This window comes from Ursus arctos, unplaced genomic scaffold, assembly GCF_023065955.2.
Source record: "Ursus arctos isolate Adak ecotype North America unplaced genomic scaffold, UrsArc2.0 scaffold_1, whole genome shotgun sequence".
NCBI classification, from domain to species: Eukaryota; Metazoa; Chordata; class Mammalia; order Carnivora; family Ursidae; genus Ursus; species Ursus arctos.
Window position 1 is genome coordinate 19,637,189 of NW_026622763.1, and position 26,726 is coordinate 19,663,914.

The window sequence follows — 26,726 nt, forward strand, 5'->3', positions numbered from 1 at the left end:
AGGGAGCATTTGTTAATAACAAATAGATATTACATGCCAGGATCTAGAGAAGCAAGGACCACACCCTCACAGAGCTTACATTCTTCAGGGAGAGACTAAAAATAAATAAATAAATAAATGATTAATTACAGTATAGTGTAAATATTATGAAGGAACTTAACAGCGTAATGACCAATTTAAGTAGGCTGACCAGGTAAGGACTCTCCTAGGTGATGCTCGTCCATAGTCTGAAAGGTGTGAAAGCCAACCAAGTTCAAAATTGAGAGAACAGCACTTAGGCAGACAGCATCAGCGATAAGTTTCCAAGCTGAGAAAGAGTTGAGTGATTTTTAGAAACAGAAAGGAGGCCAATGAGGCTGAACCAAGGGAAAGAATAGTATGAGATGAAGCTACTGAGATAAGCAAGAGTAAAATCATAGAAGGCCTTGATAAGAGCTTTGGATTTTATTTTAAAAATGAAGGGGAGCCAATGCAGCTCTGTCATCCAAAACACTATTAGCCAGAAGTGGCTAAGTTAAAAATTAAAACTTCAGGAATGATGTGAAGAAGAAGAGACGAGAATGAACTCTGGACAGCCAAAGCCCATGCTGATGTAACCCCGCGTCCAGTGCCACCATCTGCACCATGCGCAAGAGAAGGGCTGAAGTGGATGCTAAAAGAGATAAAGCCAAGGTGAAGAATGAGCTACAGAGAAGATCTGCAAAGTTATCTGCTAAACCTGCTCTTCTAAAGCCAGAGCCCAAGCCTAAAAAGGCCCCTGCAAAGAAGGGAGAGAAGGTACCCAACAGGAAAAAGGGGGAAACTGATGTTGGCAAAGATTGGGAATAACACTGCAGAAAACAGAAATGCCAAAACAGACCAGGCACAGAAAGCTGAAGGTGTTGAATATGCCCAGTGAAGTGTGTGCATTTTTGATAACCATGTACTTCTTGTGATTGTACAGTCTGAATACTATTTTTTATCAAGTTTTATAAAAATGCAGAATTTGTTTTAATTTTTTTTTTTGCTATGTTGTTATTGTTAGCACACAGAACATTCCATTGTTGTTTGGGGGGAGGGCAAATATCACTAACAGAATATATCTGAAGCTAGACTGATACGAGTGGAAAAACATCATTCCCTGCTAGTTTTGAGAATCTTCCTTTTGGTTCCCAGGAGGAGGGACTCCTTGATATTGACACACATTAGACACACATTAGCCACCTTGGCACAAATGCCTTGTGGTGTGGAAAAACTAAAATTCATTTTTTATGTCCTCTTCTCCCAGTCTGCCTTCAACATAGACTTAACTTCCTTAAACCCAGAGATCTGTTGTAACTTGACCCCAAGACATGGTTCCCAGTATATTTCAGGCAATCTGGACTTTACAGTGCCATCCCTCATGGAGATGGCATCCCTCAAAAGACCTCCTTTTTTAGCTTGTGGATCTTCAGATTGATAATTATGCCATCTTCATTTCCTGAAAGTCGGGGTCTGCTTGTGAAAACTTGTTGAATGATATGCTAAATGTGAAACGTCAACCCTCATTCTAAACTTTCCCTGTCCAAGGGATCAGATGACGAGTCCATCCCCTGGGTTTTATAGTGGCTTTCTGATTTTGGTAATCCATTGAAGAAGGGAGTATAAAAGTTGTGGAATATTGTTAATGACTATCTTCCCATGTCCTGCCTGAAATACCACGACTGTTTATGAAAAATATCTTAATAAAGCTAGATACAGTTTGGCTTGGAAAAAATAATAAATTAAAACTTCAGTTCCTCAATTGCATCAGCCATGATTCAAGTGTTCAGTGGCCACATGTGGCTAGTGGCTATCATACTGAACAGTGAAGATATAGACCATTTCCATCTTCACTGAAAGCTGTATTAGACGGGACTTACTGGAGAGTTTTATGCAGGAGAGGGACACAATCTTATATTTTCAAAACTACCAGTAGAGGACAAAGCTATTAATAGAAAGATAGGGGATAAATATCCCTAGAGGACTTGGCCAGTCCATAAAGGCCCCACTGCATCTGTAGGCTACTGGATTTACAAATAACTTATGACAGGGGCACCTGGGTGGCTCAGTCGTTAAGCGTCTGCCTTGGGCTCAGGTCATGATCCCGGCGTTCTGGGCTCCAGGCCCGCATTGGGCTCCCCGCTCGGCAGGAAGCCTGCTTCTCCCTCTCCCACTCCCCCTGCTTGTGTTCCCTCTCTCACTGCCTCTCTCTCTGTCAAATAAATAAAATAAAATAAAATCTTAAAAAAAAAAAAAAGGAAGAAGAAGAAATGACTTATGACAGACTCAGACATGTCTGATAAGGTCCTCATAAACACCAGTGAGTGGGCATCCCTTAACAACAACAACAAAACACTGAGTAAATAACAGAGAATGGTTCAAAAAGGATAAAGCATTAAAGCAAGAAACTTATTACCAGACTGTAACAGACAAGGCAAGAATCATCTTTGGCCCTAGAACTGGTGAGATTCAGGAAATGAATCAGAGGTAAAGCAAACAGAACTTGCTGAATGGAGGGTATGTGGAGAATGAGGGACACGTGAACTCAAGATGTACATTTAGAATGATGGAATTGATGCAAATTTATTGAGATAGTAAAGACTAAGGAAGAAACGGATTGGGGAGAAAAAAATCAATACATCTTTTAGAAATATATAAACCTTGAGATCGTTGTAAGTTATGGAGTGGAAATGTCTAACAGATTTGGAAATACATGAGTCTGGAACCCTAGGGAGAGAACAAGGCTGGATACATGTATTTCGGAGCTGACACAGGATAGTCTATCTACATTATTCTTTGAGGCCACCCAACATCTGGGACTCCTGCTATGTTTAGGAATTTCCTCACATTACAACTCTTAGTAGGAGTCAGATACCACATCCCAGTAGAAAAGCTGGAAATAGCAAATTCTTGCTTTCGCAGCCTGCCTTACAGAAATTGGATTTGCTAATCAGATATACCCATTCCAGATTTTAATCCAGAAAGTCGAAACTCAAAGAAGCAGAGAATAAGTGAAACTCATTCTGGCAAGGATAGCAGCAGCAGAAAGTGCCATATCCACTTTCTAGGGTTTCAGAAGCACTTTGGAGGGTCAACGGTACAAGGAGTACCTCATACCATCAGTTTAGGGTAGAACACTGGCAGGAAGCTCAGAAAAAAAATGCAAAAACCATTTTACTGTCTATTATCTTTGCTTTTTTTGCATTGTAAAAAATTTTAACGAACACTGAGAAAAAAAAATATCTGCTAAATTGAGGTCATACTGCAACTTATCTGATTTATTTTAGTAAGACTGAATCAGGCACTATATTTGTAAAAATAAACAATGACACTAAAGCCACCTTAATAAAATAATCGTTTTAAGAGAGTCACAAATAAGAGAAAAAGTAAAGATGGAGATAAAATAAGTATAAAATCATATAAAAATGCTCAGAAAACTCTCAATTGAATTAAAATGATGAAAAATTGCTTCATTGATGATTCAAATAGGTATTTGGAGACATAAAGAACTTAAAAATAAGTAGTGGTACAATTAATAACACATGGATATTTCAGTTAATATTCAAAAAAATAATTTAAAAATAATCTAAAAATTATAATAAAAATACCTCATTTAGGTCAGCCACACAGGTTCATCTGCTGCAAAAGGTCAGTTGTAACCAATATTGTGTGAATAACAGAAGAATCAGGCTTCATCTTCTAACTTATCAAGGAACTAATACTAACAATGAATGTGCATGTCTATCTAATCATGAAAACTGTAAAGAATTTAGTTCAGAAATTTAGGAAAAAGTTTTATTCATCATATACGTACAAGTTTATTTTTTAGTAAGGTCAGGGGGACTGTTAAGATGGAACCAGCAATATTTACCTTTAAATACCAAGTTATTAAAATTTTCAAAACTAAAATCATTGGCTAGGAAAATATGAAAGCAAAATCTAGCAGATCCCATTTTCTAAGCAATTCTCCTGATAAACAACACTTGAGAAGTGAATAAAGGGAAGTTTTCATTTTCAATATTTTATTTAAGATCAAGATGGCATTTTTATAATCATTTGGGAACAAGATAAACTCAAATGGAATTTACTGATACATTCCTAAATAAATATTAGAATTGTGTTGAGGAGAATTAGCTATTGTTGAAATATAGTACTAGTAATTATAATTTATTTGGAAATAAAAACCAAATGGCTGCTCAGAGAAATTATGGATTTTGGGGAGATGATTTTGTTACTTTTATTTTTTTAATTAAGAATTTGTTAAATGAGGGGCACCTGGGTGGCTCAGCCGTTAAGCCTCTGCCTTTGGCTCAGGTCATGATCCCCGCGTTCTGGGATGGAGTCTCGCATCGGGCTCCCTGCTCAGTGGGAAGCCTGCTTCTCCCTCTCCCACTCCCCCTGCTTGTGTTCCCTCTCTAACTGCCTCTCTCTCTGTCAAATAAATAAATAAAATCTTAAAAAAAAAAAAGAATTTGTTAAATGAGGGATGTCTGGCTGGCTCAGTTAGTAGAGCATGCAATTCTTGGTCGGAGGGTTGTAATTTCAAGCCCCAAGCTGGGTGTACAGATTACTTAAAAATAAAATAAAATTTAAAAAAACCAATTTGTTGGATGAAAGAAGCAGTAGATATAGACAAAGAAAATATTAGTGAAAAGAAGAGACATTAAATAGAAATGGAGTAAAATTCCAATTTAAAGAAACAGATTATCATACTGGATTTAAAAATCAGTATCTATATGCTGCTTTAAAAAGACAAATCTTTAACCGAACATGTATAAACACTGAATGGAAAAGAATGAAAAAAGACATATTATGCATACCAAAATAGAGCTGGTATAGTTTTATTAACATAAGGCAACAAATACCGGCTAAAAGGCATTATTAGAAATAAAGGGTATTTAATAATGATAAAAAGTTTAATTTACTAGAAACATAAGCATTGCCTTAAAATATATAAAAATATAAGGCAAATATACAAAAACAAAAGGAAAATTTGAGAAAGGAGAATAGCCAAATCTATAATTATAGTGTAAGATTTTAATACATTTATTTCAGTAATTGATTATATAAGCAGATTAAAAATATAAAAGGATATGGAAGATTTGAAGAACACAACAAACAAACTTGAGCCATTTAGTGAGTGACAGATGTATTCCTTTCAAGCCCATTCTATGAAGCCAGCCTAAACTTGATTGTAGAGGCTGTTTTCTGTTTTGTTTTTTTTAAGGTTTTATTTATCTATTTGTCAGAGAGAGAGAGAGAGAGAGAAAGAGAGAGCACAAGCAGGATGAGCAGCAGGCAGAGGGGGAAGCAGGTTCCCTGCTGAGCAAGGAGCCCAGCGTGGGTCTTGATCTCAGGACCCTGGGATCATGACCTGAGCCAAAGGCAGATATTTAACAGACGAAGCCATCCAGATGTCCCATGGAGGCTGCTTTTAGACAACAGTCTTGAGCAATGAAATGCAGAGCAAGGTGAAAGGGCCCACAGAGATCACCCAGCTGAATTAGACAGGCCCATCAGGCAACAGACCTCAAAATATCCATAAGCCCTAACTGACCAATGGACTACACACAAACAGGCGCAGTTACTAAAAAAGGGAAAATTTCACATATCCCAATACCTCGTAACCTTCCCCCTTTAAAAATAGTCCCCAACCACTGCCTCATTGCGGATAGTCTCTCCTCTGCTGTCCTTCCCCCTGCTCCCTGGTGGTGTACTCAATAAATTTCTATCTCCTTTGTTCTGCCTCAGGTGAATTGCTTCACCACTCACACCAAGAGCCTCCACCCAGTTGTCACCCCACATTTGAGGGCCCCCATCAGGTTGGGAGAAACACACTGATCTGACAAACACAATACAAACAAATATATTTGTATAGATATAGATATAGATATACACACACACACGCCATTTTTTCATATTCATGGGTAAACAAAATATTAGCAAACCAAAGAAAGCAATAAACTAAAAGCCTAAAATATCAAGACATGGAAAATGGGCTTATTTGAGAGGAAATAAATGAAATGAAATGAAATGAAATGAAATAAAATGAAATAAAATAAAATAAAATAAAATAAAATAAAATAAAATAGGCTTATTTTAGGAATGCAAGCCTGGTTGAACTTTCAGAACACAATCAAACTCAACATAATCTTGAAAATGAACAAACTTGGAGAGTTAATACTTCCTGGTTGTAAAACTTAGCACAAAGCTACCTAAGACAGTGTAGTACCAGCATGATGATAGACAGATCAAAGGGATAGATTTTAGAGTCCAGAAATATACTCTTACATTTATGGTTAGTTGATTTTTCAGAGGGGTACCAAAATAATTCAACAGGAAAAGAACAGTCTTTGTAAGAAATAGCACTAGAACAACTAGATATCCAGATATAAAAGAATGAACCTGGACCCCTAACTCACACCATACATAAAAATTAACTCAAAATGGATCAAAGACTAAAATGTAGACAAAATGGAAAAACTCTATAAAAAAAGCAAATGAGTAAATCTTCATGAGCTTGGGTTATGCAATGGTTTCTTAGATACAATGCCAAAACTAAAAGGACCAAAAACAAAATAGATAAATTGGACTTCACCAAAATTAAAAACGTTATAGCTACAAATACCATCAAGAAAAATAAGACAGAAGTCGCCTGGGGTGGCGTTCTGTCGCATGCCTGCAGCTTCACGTTCTTATGCCTGTTGCCATAGTTCAGGTGGCACAATGAATGTGTTCAACAGGAGGAAATTAACCCTACAAGTAAACCAGCAACTTCTACTTAGCAAACCTGCCAATGTTAGAAGTATCAGCTATAGCGCGGAACACCGGAATCCCGGTGCGCTCACTGGATCCAGACTGAGACCGGGAGGTTCCGGGAGCGCGCGCGGGGCAGCTGGCGGCTGGCGGCATTAGAAACACAAAGGACAGAGACACGCCGGCCCTGGAAGTGAGGGCTGGGACGCCGGGTGTGGGGCGCACATCCCAGGACGCTGCAGGGTTGAGCAGCACCAACAGAAACAGAGTTAAAGTGGCCAGAACATTAGTAGAGAACGGGCCGCAATCCCTCTGTTCCGTGACAGAGGCTGAGATTTGGCCGCTGCTGCTCTGACTCTCAGAAGAGGCACAGCAAACAGCCAGGGAAAGCCGCCAGAGAACAAAAGCCTGGAAATACCGGCTCAGAGAGTGCCCATCCCCATCCCCCCTCGCAGGGGACACAGAGACTCTACCCAAACAGGGTTGCCTGAGTATCGGCGCGGCAGGCCCCTCCCCCAGAACACAGAAGGCAGGCTGAAAAATCAAGAAGCCCACAACCCGGGCGCCTGGGTGGCGCAGTCATTGAGCACCTGTCTTCGGCTTAGGGCGTGATCCCGGCGTTCCGGAAAGGAGTCCCTCATCGGGCTCCTCCGCTGGGAGCCTGCTTCTTCCTCTCCCACTCCCCTGCTTCTGTTCCCTCTCTCGCTGGTTGGCTGCCACATAAATAAATAAATAAAATCTTTAAAGAAGAAGCCCACATCCCTAAGATCCCTATAAAACAAGGGGCACGGCCTGGGACCCCGTCCATAATTTGGGCTCTGGAAACCCCGCAACCTCTCCTCATCAGAATGACAAGAAGGAGAAGCCCCCCCCAGCAAAGAAAAGACAGTGAGCCTGTGGCCTCTGCCACAGAAATAATAGATATGGATGTAACCAAAGTATCAGAAATGGAATTCAGAGTAACAATGGTCAAAATGATGAGTAGAATTGAAAAAACTATTAACGAAAAGGTTACTGAGAATATAGAATCCCTAAGGACAGAAATGAGAGCGAATCGGACAGAAATTAAAAATTCTATGAGCCAAATGCAGGCAAAACTAGACGCTCTGACGGCCAGGGTCACAGAAGCAGAGGAACAGGTTAGTGAATTGGAGGATGGGTTAATAGAGGAAAAAATGAAAATACAAGATGGTCTTAAAAAAAATCCACGCCCACGAATGTAGATTACAGGAGATTACTGACTCAGTGAAACGATCCAATGTTAGAATCATCAGCATCCCCGAGGGGGTGGAGAAAAACAGAGGTCTAGAAGAGATATTTGAACAAATTGTAGCTGAAAACTTCCCTAATCTAGCAAGGGAAACAAACATTCGTGTCCAAGAGGCAGAGAGGACCCCTCCCAAGCTCAACCATGACAAACCTACGCCACGTCACGTCATAGTGCATTTCGCAAATATTAGATCCAAGGATACAGTATTGAAAGCGGCCAGGGCAAAGAAATTTCTCACGTACCAAGGCAAAGGCATCAGAATTATGTCAGACCTGTCTACACAGACCTGGAATGAGAGAAAGGGTTGGGGGAGCATATTTAAAGCTCTTTCAGAGAAAAACATGCAACCAAGAATCCTTTATCCAGCAAGGCTGTCATTCAGAATTGATGGAGAAATAAAGACATTTCAGAATCGCCAGTCACTAACCAATTTCGTAACCACGAAACCAGCCCTACAGGAGATATTACGGGGGGGGTTCTATAAAAGTAAAAAGGCCCCAAGAGTGATACAGAACAGAAAGTCACAGCCAATACAAACAAAGACTTTACTGGCAACATGGCATTATTAAAATCATATCTCTCAGTAATCCGTCTTAATGTAAATGGTTTGAACCATCCCATAACACGCCACAGGGTTGCAGCTTGGATAAAAAGAAATGACCCATCCATTTGCTGTCTACAAGAGACTCATTTTGAACCCAAAGATGCATTCAGACTGAGAGTAAGGGGATGGAGTACCATCTTTCACGCAAATGGACCTCAAAAGAAAGCTGGGGTAGCAATTCTCATATCAGATAAATTGGATTTTAAACTACAGACTATAGTTAGAGACGCAGAAGGGCACTATATTATTCTTAAAGGAAGTATTCAACAAGTGGATATGACAATTATAAATATATATGCCCCCGCCAGGGCAGCAGCAAGATACACAAGCCAACTCTTAACCAGAATAAAGAGACATATAGATAAAAATACATTAATAGTAGGGGACCTCAACACTCCACTATCAGAAATAGACAGAACACCCTGGCAAAGACTAAGCAAAGAATCAAAGGCTTTCAATGCCATACTCGACGAGTTGGATCTCATAGATATATATAGAACACTACACCCCAGAACCAAAGAATACTCATTCTATTCTAATGCCCATGGAACATTCTCAAGAATAGACCATGTTCTGGGACACAAACAGGTCTCAACGGATACCAAAAGATTGAAATTATTCCCTGCATATTCTCAGACCACAACGCTCTGAAATTGGAATTCAACCACAAGGAAAAATTTGGAAGAAACTCAAACACTTGGAGACTAAGAACCATCCTGCTCAGGAATGATTCGATAAACCAGGAAATCAAAAATCAATTTAAACAATTTATGGAGACCAACGAGAATGGAAACACAATGGTCCAAAACCTATGGGATACTGCAAAGGCAGTCCTAAGGGGGAAATACATAGCCATCCAAGCCTCACTCAAAAGAATAGAAAAATCTAAAATGCCGTTTTTATATTCTCACCTCAAGAAGCTGAAACAGCAACAGAGGGACAGGCCTAATCCACGCACGAGGAAGCAGTTGACCAAAATTAGAGCTGAAATCAATCAAGCAGAAACCAGAAGTACAGTAGACCAGATCAACAGGACTAGAAGCTGGTTCTTTGAGAGAATCAATAAAATTGACAGACCACTGGCAACACTTATCCAAAAGAAAAGAGAAAGGACCCAGATTATTAAAATTATGAATGAAAAAGGAGAGGTCACGACGAGCACCATTGAAATTGGAAGGATTATTAGAAATTTTTATCAACAGCTATATGCCAATAAACTAAGCAATCTGGAAGAGATGGAATCCTTCCTGGAAACCTATAAACTACCAAGACTGAAACAGGAAGAAATTGATTTCTTAAACAGGCCAATTAATTATGAAGAAATTGAGTCAGTGATAAACAACCTTCCAAATAACAAAACTCCAGGCCCGGATGGTTTTCCTGGGGAATTCTACCAAACATTCAAAGAAGAAATAATACCTATTCTCCTAAAGCTATTTCAAAAAATAGAAACAGAAGGAAAGCTACCAAACTCATTCTATGAGGCCAATATTACCTTGATCCCCAAACCAGGCAAAGACCCCCTCAAAAAGGAGAATTACAGACCGATCTCCCTAATGAATATGGACGCCAAAATCCTCAACAAGATACTTGCTAACAGAATCCAACAGTACATTAAAAGGATTATCCATCACGATCAAGTGGGATTCATACCTGGGATGCAAGCGTGGTTCAATATTCGCAAATCAATCAGCGTGATACATCATATCAACAAGAAAAGACTCAGGAACCATATGATCCTCTCAATCGATGCCAAAAAAGCATTTGACAAAATACAGCATCCTTTCCTGATTAAAACCCTTCAGAGTGTAGGAATAGAGGGTACATTTCTCAATCTCATAAAAGCCATCTATGAAAAGCCTACTGCAAATATTATTCTCAATGGGGAAAAGCTGGAAGCCTTTCCCTTAAGATCAGGAACTCGACAAGGATGCCCACTCTCGCCACTATTATTCAACATAGTACTAGAAGTCCTTGCAACAGCAATCAGACGACAAAAAGGGATCAAAGGTATTCAAATCGGCAAAGAAGAAGTCAAAATGTCTCTCTTCGCAGATGACATGATACTCTATATGGAAAACCCAAAAGAAGCCACTCCCAAACTATTAGAAGTTATAGAGCAATTCAGTAACGTGGCAGGATACAAAATAAATGCTCAGAAATCAGTTGCATTTCTATACACGAATAACGAGACCGAAGAAAGAGAAATTAGGGAATCCATCCCATTTACAATAGCACCAAAAACCATACGTTACCTTGGAATTAACTTAACCAGAGATGTAAAGGACCTATATTCTAGAAACTATAAATCACTCTTGAAAGACATTGAGGAAGACATAAAAAGATGGGAAGATATTCCATGCTCATGGATCGAAAGAATTAACATAGTTAAAATGTCCATGCTACCCAGAGCAATCTACACTTTCAATACTATCCCGATCAAAATACCGAGGACATTTTCCAAAGAACTGGAACAAACAGTCCTTAAATTTGTATGGAAACAGAAAAGGCCCCGAATCTCCAAGGAACTATTGAAAAGGAAAAACAAAGCTGGGGGCATCACAATGCCGGATTTCGAGCTGTACTACAAAGCTGTGATCACAAAGACAGCATGGTACTGGCACAAAAACAGACACATAGACCAATGGAACAGAATAGAGAACCCAGAAATGGACCGTCGGCTTTTTGGGCAACTAATATTTGATAAAGCAGGAAAAAACATCCGGTGGGAAAAAGACAGTCTCTTCAATAAATGGTGCTGGGAAAATTGGACAGCTACATGCAAAAGAATGAGACTTGACCACTCTCTCACACCATACACAAAAATAAACTCCAAATGGATGAAAGACCTCGATGTGAGACAGGAATCCATCAAAATCCTAGAGGAGAACATAGGCAGCAACCTCTACGACATCGGCCAAAGCAACCTTTTTCATGACACATCCCCAAAGGCAAGAGAAACAAAAGATAAAATGAATTTATGGGACTTCATCAAGATTAAAAGTTTCTGCACAGCCAAGGAAACAGTCAGAAAAACTAAGAGGCAGCCCACGGAATGGGAGAAGATATTTGCAAATGTCACTACAGATAAAGGACTGGTATCCAAGATCTACAAAGAACTTTTCAAACTCAATACACGAGAAACAAATAAACAAATCAAAAAATGGGCAGAAGATATGAACAGACAGTTTTCCAATGAAGACATACAAGTGGCTAACAGACACATGAAAAAATGTTCAAAATCATTAGCCATCAAGGAAATTCAAATCAAAACCACACTGAGATACCACCTTACGCCAGTTAGAATGGCAAAAATAGACAAGGCAAGAAACAACAATTGTTGGAGAGGATGTGGAGAAAGGGGATCCCTCCTACATTGTTGGTGGGAATGCAAGTTGGTACAGCCACTCTGGAAAACAGTGTGGAGGTCCCTTAAAAAGTTAAAAATTGAGCTACCCTATGATCCAGCCATTGCACTACTGGGTGTTTACCCCAAAGATACAGACGTAGTGAAGAGAAGGGCCATATGCACCCCAATGTTCATAGCAGCAATGTCCACAATAGCTAAATCGTGGAAGGAGCCGAGATGCCCTTCAACAGATGACTGGGTTAAGAAGTTGTGGTCCATATATACGATGGAATATTACTCAGCTATCAGAAAGAACGAGTTCTCAACATTTGCTACAACATGGACGGCACTGGAGGAGATAATGCTAAGTAAAATAAGTCAAGCAGAGAAAGACAACTATCATATGATTTCTCTCATCTATGGAACATAAGAACTAGGATGATCAGTAGGGGAAGAAAGGGATAAAGAAAGGGAGGGTAATCAGAAGGGGGAATGAAACATGAGAGACTATGGACTACGAGAAACAAACTGAGGGCCTCAGAGGGGAGGGGGGTGGGGGAATGGGATAGGCCAGTGATGGGTAGTAAGGAGGGCACGTATTGCATGGTGCACTGGGTGTTATACACAACTAATGAATCATCGAGCCTTACATCAGAAACCGGGGATGTACTGTATGGTGACTAACATAATAAAAAATCATTAAAAAAATAAAAAAAAACAAAGAAAAATAAGACAAATCAAAGAAGCGGAGACAATATTTGTAAATTATGTCTGACAAAAACATATAAGGAAGAATTCCAACCAAATAATAAAAAGACAATCCAATTTAAAAATGGGCAAAAGATCTGAATACACATTTCTCCAAGAAGGTGTATACACATGGCCAATAAGCACACAGAAAGATGTTCAACACCATTAGTAGTAGGGAAACTGCAAATCAAAACCAAAATAAGACACTCCACCCTCATTAGGATGGCTGAAAGAAAAATGATAGATAGTAACAAGTGTTGCCACAAGTGTAGAAAAATTAGAACCCTCAAACACTGCTTGTGGAAATGTATAAAAGTGTAGCACTGTGGAAAACTGTCTGGCAGTTCATCAAAATGTTAAACATCATTACCATAAAACCTGGAAATTCTACCTCTAGGTATACACCCAAAAGAAACAAAAACACAGATACACGCAAAAGCTTGCATACAAATTTTCATAGCAGTATTACTCATAAAAGTTAAAATGCGAAACAAACAAAATGTCCATCAACTGATGACATGGTAAAGAAAACTGGTAAAGAAAATACAGTATATCCATACAATGGAGTATTATTTGACAATAAAAAGCACTGAAATACTGATACATGCTATAACATGGATGAACACTGAAATACTACACTAAGTGACAGAAGCCAGCCACAGTGAACCACATATTGCATAATTCCACTTATATGAAAGGTCCAGACTAGGTAAATTCATACAGACATAAAGTAAATGAGTAGCTGCCTAGGGCTAGAGTTGGAATAGGGGGTGGGAAGAGTAGGGTGGCAGAGAACAGAGAGCAACTGCTAATGAGTACTGGGTTTCTTTTTAAAGAGATGAAAATGTTCTAAAATTAGATTGTGATGATGGTTCCAAAATTCTATGAATATATCAAACCTTACAGAATTGCAAAATAAGTGAATTTTACAGTATACACATTACATCTCAATTAAGCTGTTAAAAAATGCACTGTGAAAAAAGCTCAATGTAATTTTCAAAAATAACAAAATAACGAAGTTGTACACTCTTCTCAACAGTGGTGAGAAAAGCATTTGATAAAATTCGAAATTCATTTAGAACAAAAGTTACCTAACATAGCAAAAACAGGAGTGAACTTCCTTCATATGGTACGTTTTTACCAAAAACCTTCAGCAAACATTATACTTAAGGTAAAATGTCGAAAGCTTTCCCTGCAAGGATCATAAATGACACAAATATGCCTATTATTACCAATTTTATTTAATAGTGGAATCATCTCAGTTGAGTAAGACAAAAGGAAAAGGACAAAGAAATGAGAAAAAAAAATTAAAATTTGGTTCCAGTGTAAGGCAGCAACATAGGAAGATCCTGAAATCACCTCCTCCAGGGACACACCAATTCCACACCTATTTACTACAGAACAATTCCTCCTGAAGAACTGAGGGCTGACTGAACAACTTCTATACAACAAAAGATAGACCACATAGAGAAAGGCCAGAGAGATGAAGACAAGGGAACAAAGGAAACCCCACCTATGATGTTGCAATCTCCAGTGTGAAGGGATAATACTGAGAGACACAGAGCAGATTCTTCTACCCTGGGGCAGAGAAAAAAAAAAAAGTCACAGTTTAAAAGGGCAGCTACAATATAAAGGAACCAGCCCTAGAACCCTGCAGAATGGTGGAGGAGATGCTGGAACTCTCTCCAAGCATGAGAGGCTGGCAAAACCCACATTTACGCACATCCTCCACCTTGAGAGTACAGATGGCAGCAGGGTCCAGGTGTTAACAGCCAGCCTACCACATTGGTGACAGCTGGGTATCTGGCCCACACCAGCCCCAGATGCCCTGGACACAGAAGAAAATGTCAGGATTTGAAAGAGTAGCTAGTTTGTAAAATATCCAGGCACAGAACTCCATCAAACAGCAAGGGAGCTGCTGGTACTCTCTCCAGGTTGGAGGAGCTAGAGAGCATCACAGTTTACATTCTGTATCCACTTTGATAGTGCAAACAGGAGCAGGGTCTGGGTGCCCCCCACAGCTTATTCCTTCAGTGAGCCATGGGCCCCTGGCCCACACCAGGCCCAGCCATCCATGAAAACAGCCTCAGAACAGCACACACTAGGACACTCCTGATCAGAACCTGCTTACAACTCCAGCCATACTGCTGAGGTGATACGGAACCAAGGCACCCCCAAAGACTCCAGGCCCACACCACTTTGGCTCCAGACAGCTTGCTAAGGCAGCTCTGGTACAGAGTGCTCCAGCACCTTCTTCTGGTTCACGCCACCCATCCAAGGCACTCCCTCCACAAAGCATCCCAGGAATCTACAGCTCATGCCCACATCAGTTTTACCTACCTGCCAAGAGTACCCCCTATATGGAATGCCACAAGACACCACTGTCCCCACCCCACCAAGTTTCCAGCCACCTTGCCAGGGCACCCCCTACATGAGCATACCAGAACATTCTAGCCTCTACCAGTCTCAGCTCCAGTCACCCCACCAGTGAATCCCCAGTGCTACGCATCCCAGGACATCCTGACTTGCCTCCACTTCAGCTTCAACTGTCCTCCCAGGGCACCATCTACATGGAGAGCCCTGGAAAATGCCCCACCCCATGTACACTTCAGCTATAGCTATCTGGTGCCCCTGCATATAGCACAAGGGACACCCTGGCCTGCACCCTGCCTCAGCTCCAGCTAGCCCACCAGGGCACCCTCTATGCAGCAAGCTCTGGGACACCCTGGTTTCCACCCACTTCAACTTTAGCTACCCTGCCAGAGTGCCCTTTGTGCAGAGAACCCAGGGACTGCACTGACCCACACCCATTTCAGCTTTAGCTGTCCTACCAAGGCACCCTCTGCACAGAGTCACAAGACGCTCTGGATAGCATGCATTTCAACTTTTGCTGTTTTGCCAGGGAGCCCCCTGCACAAAGAGCCCTGAGACCACCCCAATATATGCCCACTTCAGCTCAGGCCATCATACCAGTACAGAGTATCCCAGGAACCCCAGCCCACCCTAGACAGAGCTTCAGCCAACCAGCCAAAGTCACCACGTACACACAGTCCTCACTGGAGACAACCACATATAAAACGATTCCTTCAAATTTAGGAGAATCAGCTGTTCCACCCAATTCATAGAAACAAACTCAGAAAGTCAAGCAAAATGAGGAGACAGAGGATATGCTCCACTGAAACAAAACAGAACCTCAGAAAAAGAACTAAATGAAACAGAGATTAGGAATATGCTTGATAAAAGTTTAAAGCAATGATCATAAAAACGCTTACCACGTGGAAGAGAAGAGTGGAAAAACTTAATGAGAATTTTGACAAAGAGAAGATATAAAAAAAATAACCAATCAGAGTTGAAGAATACAATAAGTGAAATAAAAATTACACTAGAGAGAATCAACAATATATTAGAGGATGCAGAAGAACAAATCACTGATCTAGAAGACAGGGTACTGGAAATACTGAGATGAACAGCAAAAAACAAAAACAAAACATGATAATTTTAATAAATGAGGATAGGGTAAAGGTCCTCTTAGATAAGACCAAATGAACAATCACATTGTAGGGGTCCCAGAAGAAGAAAGAAAAAGGCAAAGAACTTATTGGAAAAAATAATAGATGTAAACTTCTCTTTAGATGTAAACCTAACCTAGGAAGGAAAAGACATGTAGGTTCAGTAAGCATAGAGAGTTCCAAAAAAGCCCAAGAAGGTGTACTCTATGACATATAATAATTAAAATGTCAAAGGTTTAAGAGAGAAAAAGAGAATTTTAAAATCAGCAAGAAGTAAGTTACATACAGGGGAAACACCATAAGGCTGCCAGCTGATTTCTCAGCAGACCAGAAGTGAGTGGAATGATATATCAGAGTGCTGAAAGGAAAAAATCTACAATCGAAAATAGTCTATCCAGAAGGATTATCATTCAGAACTGAAGGAGAGATAGAATTCCCAGATAAATAAAAGTTAGGAGTACATCACCACTAAAGCATCCTTACAAGAAATCTTACAGTGAATTCTTTAAGTGGAAAAAAAAGTTCATAAGTAGAAGATAATTATAAATAAAATAATGAAAAATAAGGGGCACTTGGGTGGCTCAGTCTGTTAAGCACCCAACTCTTGATTTGGCTCAGGTCATGATGTCAGGGTTGTGACATCGAGCCCTACAAAAGGCTCCACACTGGCTTGGAGCGCACTTAAGATTCCCTCTTTCCCTCTCCCTCTGCCCTTTCCCACCACTTGTGAGCAAGCATGCTCCCTCCCTCTCTCTCTCTCTCTCTAACAACAACAAAAAAAAGTAAAATATTACAGCATATAAATAAAACATGGAAGGGGTAAGTAAAAAAGACGTTCTTTTAGAACTTCCAATGTATTCAAGCTTAAGTAACCATCAACTTAACAAAGACTGCTATATAATTAGAATACTATATATGAATCTCGTGGTAACAACAAACACAACAGCTATAATAAATAAACAAAAAATAAAGAGAAAGAAAGACAAGTATAACAGTACAGAAAGTAATCAATCACTAGGAAAGAGAGCAAGAGAAGAAAAAAGGACAGAGAAGACGTACAAAAGCAACTAGAAATAATTAACAAAATAGCAATAGACACATAACTATCAATAACTACTTTAAATGTAAATAGACTAAATTATATAATCAAAAGACAAAGGGGACAGAAAATTAAAAAAAGAGAGAGAGAGAGAGAGACCCATTTACACACTGCCTACAAGAGACTCCCTTCAGACCTAAAAACACATAGAGAATGAAAGTTAAAGGAAGTAAAAAGATATTCCATGCAAAAAAGTGAGAAAAAAGCCAGGGTAGCAATAATTATATCAAACAAAACAGACTTTAAAACTAAGAGTATAACAAGAGACAAGAAAGGACACTACATAATGATAAAGGGGACAATTCAAAAGGGGATATAACAATTGTAAATATCTATGCACCCAATGATGGAGCACAAAAACACGTAATGCAAAAGTTAATATGGATAAAGGAAGAAATTGACAATTATACAATAGGATACTTTCACACCTCAGTTCCATCAATGGATGGTTCACCCAAGCAGAAAACCAATAAGGAAACACCACCTTTGAATGACACATTAGACCAGAAGGACTTAACAGATATATACAGTACATCCAATACCCAAAGAGCAAAATATACATTCTTTTCAAGTGCACAGGGAACATTCTCTATTATAGACCACATCTTAGGCCATAAAACAAGTCTCAATAAATTTAAGAAGACTGAAATCATATCATGCATCTTTTCTGACCAAAACAGTTTGAAACTAGAAATTAATCACAAGAAAAAACTGGAAAAAACACAAATAGGTGGAAGCTAAGACATGCCAATAGGTCACCAAAGAAACCAAAGAGAAAATTGAAAAATTCATAGAGACAAATGAAAATGAAAACACAATGGCCCAAAATCTTTGGGACAGAGCAAAAACACCTCTAAGAGGGAAATTTTTAGTGATTCAGCCTCCCTCAAGAAACGACATAAATCTCAAAGAAACAATCTAACCTTTACAACTAAAGGAACTAGAGCAAGAAGAACTAAGAAAGCCCACAGTTAGCAGGAGAAAGGAATTAATAAATATCAAAATAGAAATAAATGAAACAGAGACTAAAATCAAAACAAAAACAAAATAGAAAAGATCAATGAAACTAAGATGTGGTTCTTAGAAAACAAACAAAATTGAAAAACCTTTAGCCAGACTTATCACAAAACAAAATCAAACAGGAGAAAAATAAAATCAGAAATGAAAAAGAAGTGACATTCAACACCACAGAAATACAAAGAATTGTAAGACAACACTATAAAAAATTATATGCCAACAAGGTAGATAACCTAGAAGCAAAAGGTAAATTCCTAGATAAACAATCTCCCAAAACTGAATCAAGAAGACATAGAAAATCTAAACAGACTAATTTCTAGTAAGAAAATAAAACTGGTAATCAAAAAGCTCCCAACAAACAAAAGTCCAGCACCAGATGGCTTCACAGGCAAATTTTATCAAATATTTAGAGAATGAATACATATTCTCCTCAAACTAGTCCAAAAAATAAAATAGGAAAAAAACACAAAACCTTCCAAATATATTCTATGAGGCCAGCATTACCCCGATACCAAAGACACTACTAAAAAAAGAAAACTACTAGATCCCTGACACAGGTGCAAAAATCTCCAACAAAATATCAGCAAGCCACATTCAACAATACACTAAAAGGATGAGTCACCACAATCAAGTGGGTTTATTCCAGGGACATAATAACGGTTCAATATTAGCAAATCAATCAACGTGATATGTCACAATCAACAAAATTAAGGATAAAATCATTTGACCATCTCAATGGGTGCAGAAAAAGCATTTGACAAAATTCAACATCTGTTCATGATAAAAACTCTCAAATTAGGTTTATAGAGAACATACTTAAATATAATAAAGGCCATAAATGAAAAATCCATAGCTAACATCATACTCAACAGTGAAAAACAAAGAGCTTTTCCTCTAAGATCAGGAACAGGAGAAGCATGTCCACTCTTGCTACTTTTATTCAACATAATATTGGAAATTCTAGCCACAGCAATCAGAAAAGAAAAAGAAATAAAAGGTATCCAAATTACTAAGGAAGACATTAACCTGTCACTATTCGCAGATGACCTGATGCTACACATAGAAAACCCTAAATACCTCAGGGGCACCTGGGTGGCTTAGTAGTTAAGTGTCTGACTTCAGGTCAGGTCATGATCTCAGGTCCTGGGATCAAGCCCTGCATTAGGCTCTGTGCTCAGCAGGGAGTCTGCTATCCTTCTCCCTCTTCCTCTGTCCCTCCCCCTGCTCAAGTGCTCTAAATAAATAAATGAAATATTCAATGAAAAAAAAAGAAAACTCTAAAGACTCCACATAAAACTATTAAAAGTAATACATGAATTTAGTAAAGTTGAAGGATACAAAATTAATACACATACATCAGTTGCATTTCTATACAATAACAAAGTAGCAGAAAAATTAAAAAACAAATCCATTTACAATCCCAGTAAAAAGAATAAAATACCTACAAATAAACTTAACCAAAAAGGGAAGGACTTACTCTGAAAACTATAAAATATTAATGAAGAAATTAAAGATGACACAAACAAATAGAAAGATATTCCATGCTCATGCACTGGAAGAATATTGTTAAACTACCCCAAGCAATCTACAGATTCAATGCAATCCCTATCAAAATACCAATGGCATTTTTCACAGAATTACAACAAATATCCCTAAAACTTGTATGGAACCACAAAAGACCCTGAACAGCCAAAGCAATCTTGAGAAAGAAAAGCTGGAGGTATTACAGTCCCAGATTTCAAGGTACACTACAAAGCTATCGTAATCAAAACAGTATGGTACTGGCACAAAAACAGACACATAGATCATCGGAACAGAATAGAGTCCAGAAATAAACCCATGCTTACATGGTCAACTAATCTATGACAAAGGAGGCAGAAATATATAATAAAGAAAAGAGAGTCTCTTCAATAAATGGTGCTGGGAATACTAGACAGCTACATGCAAAAGAATGAAACTGGACCCCTTTTTCACATCATACACAAAAACAAACTCAAAATGGATTAAAGACCTAAACGTGAGACATGAAACCATAAAACTCCTAGAAGAAAACATAGTCAGTAATTCCTTTGACTTTGCCTTTGCAACATTTTTCTAAATAGGTCTCCTCAGGCAAGGGAAACAGAAGCAAAAATAAACTATTGGGACTACAACAAAATAAAAATGAAGGAAACCATCCACAAAAGGAAAAGGCAACCTAGTGAAGGGGAAAAGATATCTGTAAATGATATCTGGTAAGGCATTAATATCCAAAATATATAAAGAACTAATACAACTCAACACTGAAAAAACAAATAAATCTGATTAAAAATGGGCAGAGAACCTGAATGGACATTTTTCCAAAGACATACAGATGGCTAACAGACACACGGAAAGATGCTCAACATCACTAATCATCAGGGAAATGCAAATCAAAACTACAATGAGTTATCACCTTAACCTTGTCAGAATACCTAGAATCAAAAAGATAAGAATAACAAATGTTGGTGAGGATGTAGAGAAAAAGAAACCCTCACACGCTATTGCAATTGCTGCAGCCACTGTGAGAAACAGTTATGGAGATTCCTCAAAAAATTAAAAATAGAGTTACTGTATGATCCAGTAATTCCTCTAGTGGGTATTTACCCAGAGAAAACAAAAACACTAACTCAAAAAGATATATGCACCCGTTTACTGCATCATTACTTACAATAGCCAAGATATGGAAGAAACCCAAGTGTCCCCCAATAGATAAATGAATAAACAAGCTGGGGTATATCTACAACGGACTATTACTCAGCCATAAAAAAGAATGAGACCTTGCCATTTGCAACAACATGGACAGACCAAAAGAATATTACATTAAGTGAAATAAGTCAGACAAAGAAAGACAAATACTATATGACTTCACTTATATGTGGAATCTAAAAAGCAAAACAAATGAATAAACAAGCAAAAAAAGAGCAGAAACGGACCCATAAATAGAACACACCAATGGATGTAGTGGGGGAGGTGGGAGGGAGGCATGAGCAAAATGGGTGAAGGAGAGTGGGAGATACAAGTTTCTAGTTATGGAACAAATAAGTCACAAGGATAAAAGGTACAGCATAAGGAATAGAGTCAATGGTCTTATAATTAAAGTTGCATGATGACAGGTGGCAGCTACACTTGTGGTGAACACAGTATAATGTATAGACTTGTCAAATCATTATATTGTATGCACGAAACCAATGTAACATTATGTGTCAACTATACTTCAATTAAAAATATAAAATAAAAAAATTAAAATACAACAAATGACATATCAGAATTATGTACACAGAATAAAATAATTTATATATAACTAGTAGGTTTATAAGCAAATTTAGTAAGACTAATGAATACATAATCAATATAAAGAGTCAATTGTCTTCCTCTATATAGGCAAAAAGCTGAAAATAAAATTTTAAACTAAAATCATTTTCAAGAGCATCCAAAAATTCAAATTTTAGAAATAAACCTAATAAAAAGAAGTGAAAGAACTGTAAACAGAAAAATTGTAAGAGATTTTTAGTAAAACTAAACAAGACATAAAACAAGTAAGTGATAACCCTGTTAACAGATTGGAACTGATTATAATATAAACAAACTCTTGAGATGACATGACATGTCACTGAAACAACATGAACATCAGCAAAAACAGGCCCGGGTATTAGTTCTGAAGGCGGGGAAAGAACCGGTATTTTTGAAGTTCCTATCATATAATAGTGTCTTCTTTGTGCCAAGAACTTGAACATATACTGTCTCATTTAATCCTCCTAAGAACTCTATGAAACAAGTACTGATTTTTCTTCACGAATGAGGAAACTATGACATAGTGGGTGAGAAAGCCAGGATTCAAATGTAAGCTTATATGGCTACAAAACCTAAAAAGAAGTAAATCTTCATTCAAAGAATTTAAACACAAGCAAAAATCAAACAAACAAGGGCACCTGGATGGCTCAGCAGGCTAATCGTCTACCTTCAGCTCAGGTCATGATCTCAGGGTCCTGCGATAGAGCTCAGAGCCCATCTCCCCGCTCAGCAGGGAGTCCACTTGTCTCTCGCCCCTCCCCTGTTCATTCTCTTTCTCTTTCTCTCTCTCTCAAATAAACAAAATCTTTAAAACAAACAAAAAACAAATCCTGCCTGGATGTATGCTTCTAGGAAGATGGGGTATACAATCACTGGGAAAAATTGTTTCACAATTTCTTAAATAAACACGCAACTACCATCTGACTCAGCAATGGTACTCCAGGGCATTTATCCTAAAGAAATCAAAACTTATGTCCACAAAAAGAAACAAACAAAAATCAAAACAGACATACACAAAAAAAACAACTATTCATGAATGTTTACAGCAGTTTTATTCTTAACAGCTAAACACTAGAAAGAACTCAGTTATACTCATGGGTGAATGGTCAAAACAAACTCTCGTACATCCATATCATGGAGCACTACTCAGCAATAAAGAGGCACAACTGATACACACAACAATCTGGATCAATCTCCAGAGAATTATGCTGAGTGGGAAAAAAGCCAATCTTGAAAGTTTACATATTGTTTGATTTCATTTATATCACATTCCTGTACTGATAAAATTAAAGAAGTAGAGAAGAAATTAGTAGTTGCCGGGGTGAAGGTGGAGAGGAATAGAAGTGATGGTTGCTATAAAAAGGCAACATGAGATATCCCTGTGGGATGCGACTGTTCTCTATCTTGATTATGTCAATATCCTGGTTGTGACATTGTACTACAGTTTTTTTAACATGTTACCATTAAGGAAAACTGGGCAAAGCATATGCATGATCTCTTTGCATTATCTCTCACAACAGTATGTGAATTTACAATGATCTCAAAATAAAATTTAATTTAAAAAAATGGGAAAACAGTCTGGCTTAACACATAGCAATGGATTTCAAAGTGTGGAAGAATGAGGTCCACAAAGATAACACTCCAAGACCGTGTAGACAGTGACAGGTAAAACATGTATCTGGGTCTTTGCCTCCTTTTATGCACCCCCTCTGCTTCAGAGCTAAATCACAGTGAAAATGTCTATTTTAAACAGACAAAACATTTGCCCTGAATTTCACTTAAAAAATAAGTAATTATCTAATGAACTTTATTCCTGAATTTCATTCTTTCATGCATTCAACAAAAATATATTTGGGTGTTAACATGGAGCAGACACTGCACTAGGCTCTGGAAACATTGTAAAAAAAAAAAAAAGACGCAGTTTTGAAGAAATACTATAGGGAAAGTACTAGGTGTTAAGGAAATTTGGAGGTTTGGAAGGCTTCCTAAGAGATATATACATCAAAGCTGAGACATCAAGAGTACACAATAACCAGATGAGAAGCATATACAAAGGCCCTGATTTGGAAATAAAAGGCAAAGAGCAGGTAGGAATTCTTAGTCTTCATTTTACTCGACCTATCAGTAAATCATTCCTTCCTCATTAAATCACGTTTTTCACTTAGATTCTACAACACCACATCCCCATGGTTTCTATCCTCCTTCAACAGTCATTCCTGCTCAGTTTACACTTGCACTGTACTGGTTCTTCCTCATCTCCCTGCCCACTTAAGGTTAGAGTATACCAGGGCTCAGTTCTTAGTAACCGTTGCTCTATCCTTTAGAGATATCATTAGTATCATGGCTTTAGATATTACCTCTATGCCAATGACTCCCACATTTATATACAGAGATCAGACGTGTCCTGAACTTCAGACTCATGTATCTAACCAAACATCTCTACCTAGCAGTCTAATGGGCATCTCAAACTTAACTAAAACTGAACTCTAGATCTTTTCTCTCAAACCCTATTCCACCCACAATCTTCCCCATCTCATCTTTCCAGTAGTCCATACCAATTCCTTGACTCCTCTGTGTCTCTCATCCTGCATATTCGATTCATTAGCAACTCCTGTTACACTGAAAATATGCCCAGAATCCCACCATTTCCTACCACCTCCAAATCCGCTCATCCGATGTGAACCACTATTATCTCTAATCTGAATTTCTGCAAGAATCAAACTGATACCCCAGCTTCCACCTCCCTCCCTACATTCTCCCCTCAATGTAGCAGTCAGTGAGATACTTTGAAAAGGTAAGTCTGATCATAACACTCCTCAGAACTCCTCAGCGGTTCCCAGTTTTACTCAGATAAAAGCTCTTTAATGGTTTATAAGCCCGTCTACAAACTGCTCCCACTCCTACTACTGTCCCACCTCACTTTTTCTTCTCTGTCACAATAATGTCCTTACATGCTCCTGCTTTGAACGCTGCACTAGCCGGTGTGCCTGCTTGTATCACTCTTCCCCCAATTATCTATATGGCTGCTTCTCTTGATTCCTTCAAGAATTTTTTCTGAAACATCAAATTTTCAACTTACTTAAAATTTCAACTTTCACGCTTGTTTCAGCAGCATATATACTAAAATTGGAACGATACAGAGAAGATCAGCATGGCCTATGCACAAGTATGACACACAAATTCATGAAGTGTTACATATTTTTGAGAGAAAGAATTTTAAAGTAAATGTGGCAACAATATGTGATTCTGGGTCAAGGGCATATGGGAGTCCTTGGCACTATTCTTGTGACTTTCCGTATGTCTTAAACTATTTCAGAATAAAACTTTAAAATTTTAAAAACAAAAAACAAACTAGAATTGCAACTCCCTATTATCTCTTCCTTTCCCTACGTTTTCTTTCTTGACAGCACTTATCACTTTTTAAGACACTGTATGACTTAGTTTCCTACTGTGGTTTTGTCTTTCCCCACTAGGGTATAAGCCCCAAAAGGACAGAGATTCTTGTCTGTCTTGTTTCTTGGTGTATTCCATGCACCTAGAGCAGTGCCTGGCACCAAGCACTCAAAATTATTTGTTATATTCCAAGTTTCAAACGACAGGGGTACCATGATTAGACAGACAGTCTAGAGGTAAAGTAGTTCATAAAGAAGAAGAAGTATAAAGTAGGACCATAGGCGTGCATGGCTGAACTAGTGTGGAAATCAAATTCACAGGAGACACAGCAGTCCAAAAACTAAGAAACTAGCATGTTGTGTCCATTGGGCTACACATTCAAACGCAGAAGTCACCCTAAGTAGACAGACAGTAAGTCAAATTCAAGTTATAGCAGGGAAATTGGGGACAGTTTGCCTAGTGATTAAGATTAGATGGAAGGTTGTTTATTGAATACAGATTAAGGCTCCCTATTAGGATATTAGGGTATTAAAACACCCTAAAGAGTTCTAAGATAGAAAGTATACCTATATATGGAAATTTCTTCCTACTACAGAATATCAATCAAATCTTCTGTTGAATTTAAGATCAAATTCAGTTAATCCAGATAACTAAATTTTATAAATTCATCTTAGTCAAACAAAAATGATCAGTGGAAATGGTTCCAAGTAATACAGCAATTTGGCTACATAGATACAACCAGTAAATGCTGTGACAATGAAATGCCTTAACAAATCTTGGAGGACCTACAATAAAACATCTGATTACTCACTCCTCCTGTCCTCCCATCCCACTAATAATAGAAGGCAGGTGGATAGAGGCAAGGGAAGAGGACTAGAAGCCAGGAACCTCAGAATATACCTCTCCCAACTAGGGATGTCATCATGTAATAACATAAATAATTCCAAGTTCCTTATTGGAAATATAAATTTGGCTTGAAAAAGTGCCAGTTCTTGCAAGTGGTTAATATGGACGTCTACTGGTCAGCTCTGCTTTAAAGTACTTGGATTCCAGAAACCACAGATTCACAAAAAAAATAAAACAAAAGTCTGTCATAAGTTTCAAAAGGTAGTCAATGAAGAGGTCTACTTATCTACTCAAATATTTTCAAAGTGATTATATACAAAGTCATATACTCAGTCACAGAAACTCTTCAGATCTGACCAAGACTTCAAATTTTAACATATTCATTGCCTTCATAATAGCATACATTCTCTTTACGTTTATATCTGATGTAGCTATATTTAAAAATAGTCAGTTAAACTACAACCTAAATTAAATAAGTGGAAATCACATTTTTTGTCAGTAAAACTGAATATTCTAAAATGATAATAGGTTAATTTCAGTAAATTACAGAATTATATAATATTTAAAAAATCATTTATGGGGCTTTAAAAACTACCATATCTAATACCGAATTACTTTAAAATCAAGGACACTAGAACCTTTCATTCTACAGGCAACTGTTTTCAGAATAATGATAAAATACCTCCCACTTATTGAGTGACCTGTGAGGACATTTTTTAAAAAACTCTTGTATTTCTCAAAACAACTCACAAAGTATTATTATCCTCACATTAAGGTCAAGAAAATTGAGGTTCAGGAAAATTGATGTGAAATAATTTCTT

At 38.1% G+C, this 26,726-nt stretch overlaps 1 protein-coding gene, 1 non-coding gene and 1 pseudogene across 3 annotated transcripts in view; 2 read left to right on the forward strand and 1 right to left on the reverse strand.

Moving 5' to 3' along the window:
* ZRANB3 (zinc finger RANBP2-type containing 3) overlaps positions 1 to 26,726 on the reverse strand; it is a 302,241-nt gene that overhangs the window by 270,020 nt on the left and 5,495 nt on the right. The gene's annotated exons all lie outside the window — the stretch shown is intronic.
* On the forward strand, positions 625 to 898 carry LOC113263427 (non-histone chromosomal protein HMG-17-like; annotated as a pseudogene).
* Positions 24,763 to 24,869, forward strand: LOC113263528 (U6 spliceosomal RNA). Its single transcript, XR_003319248.1, has one exon. It is a non-coding gene; the product is annotated as a U6 spliceosomal RNA (small nuclear RNA).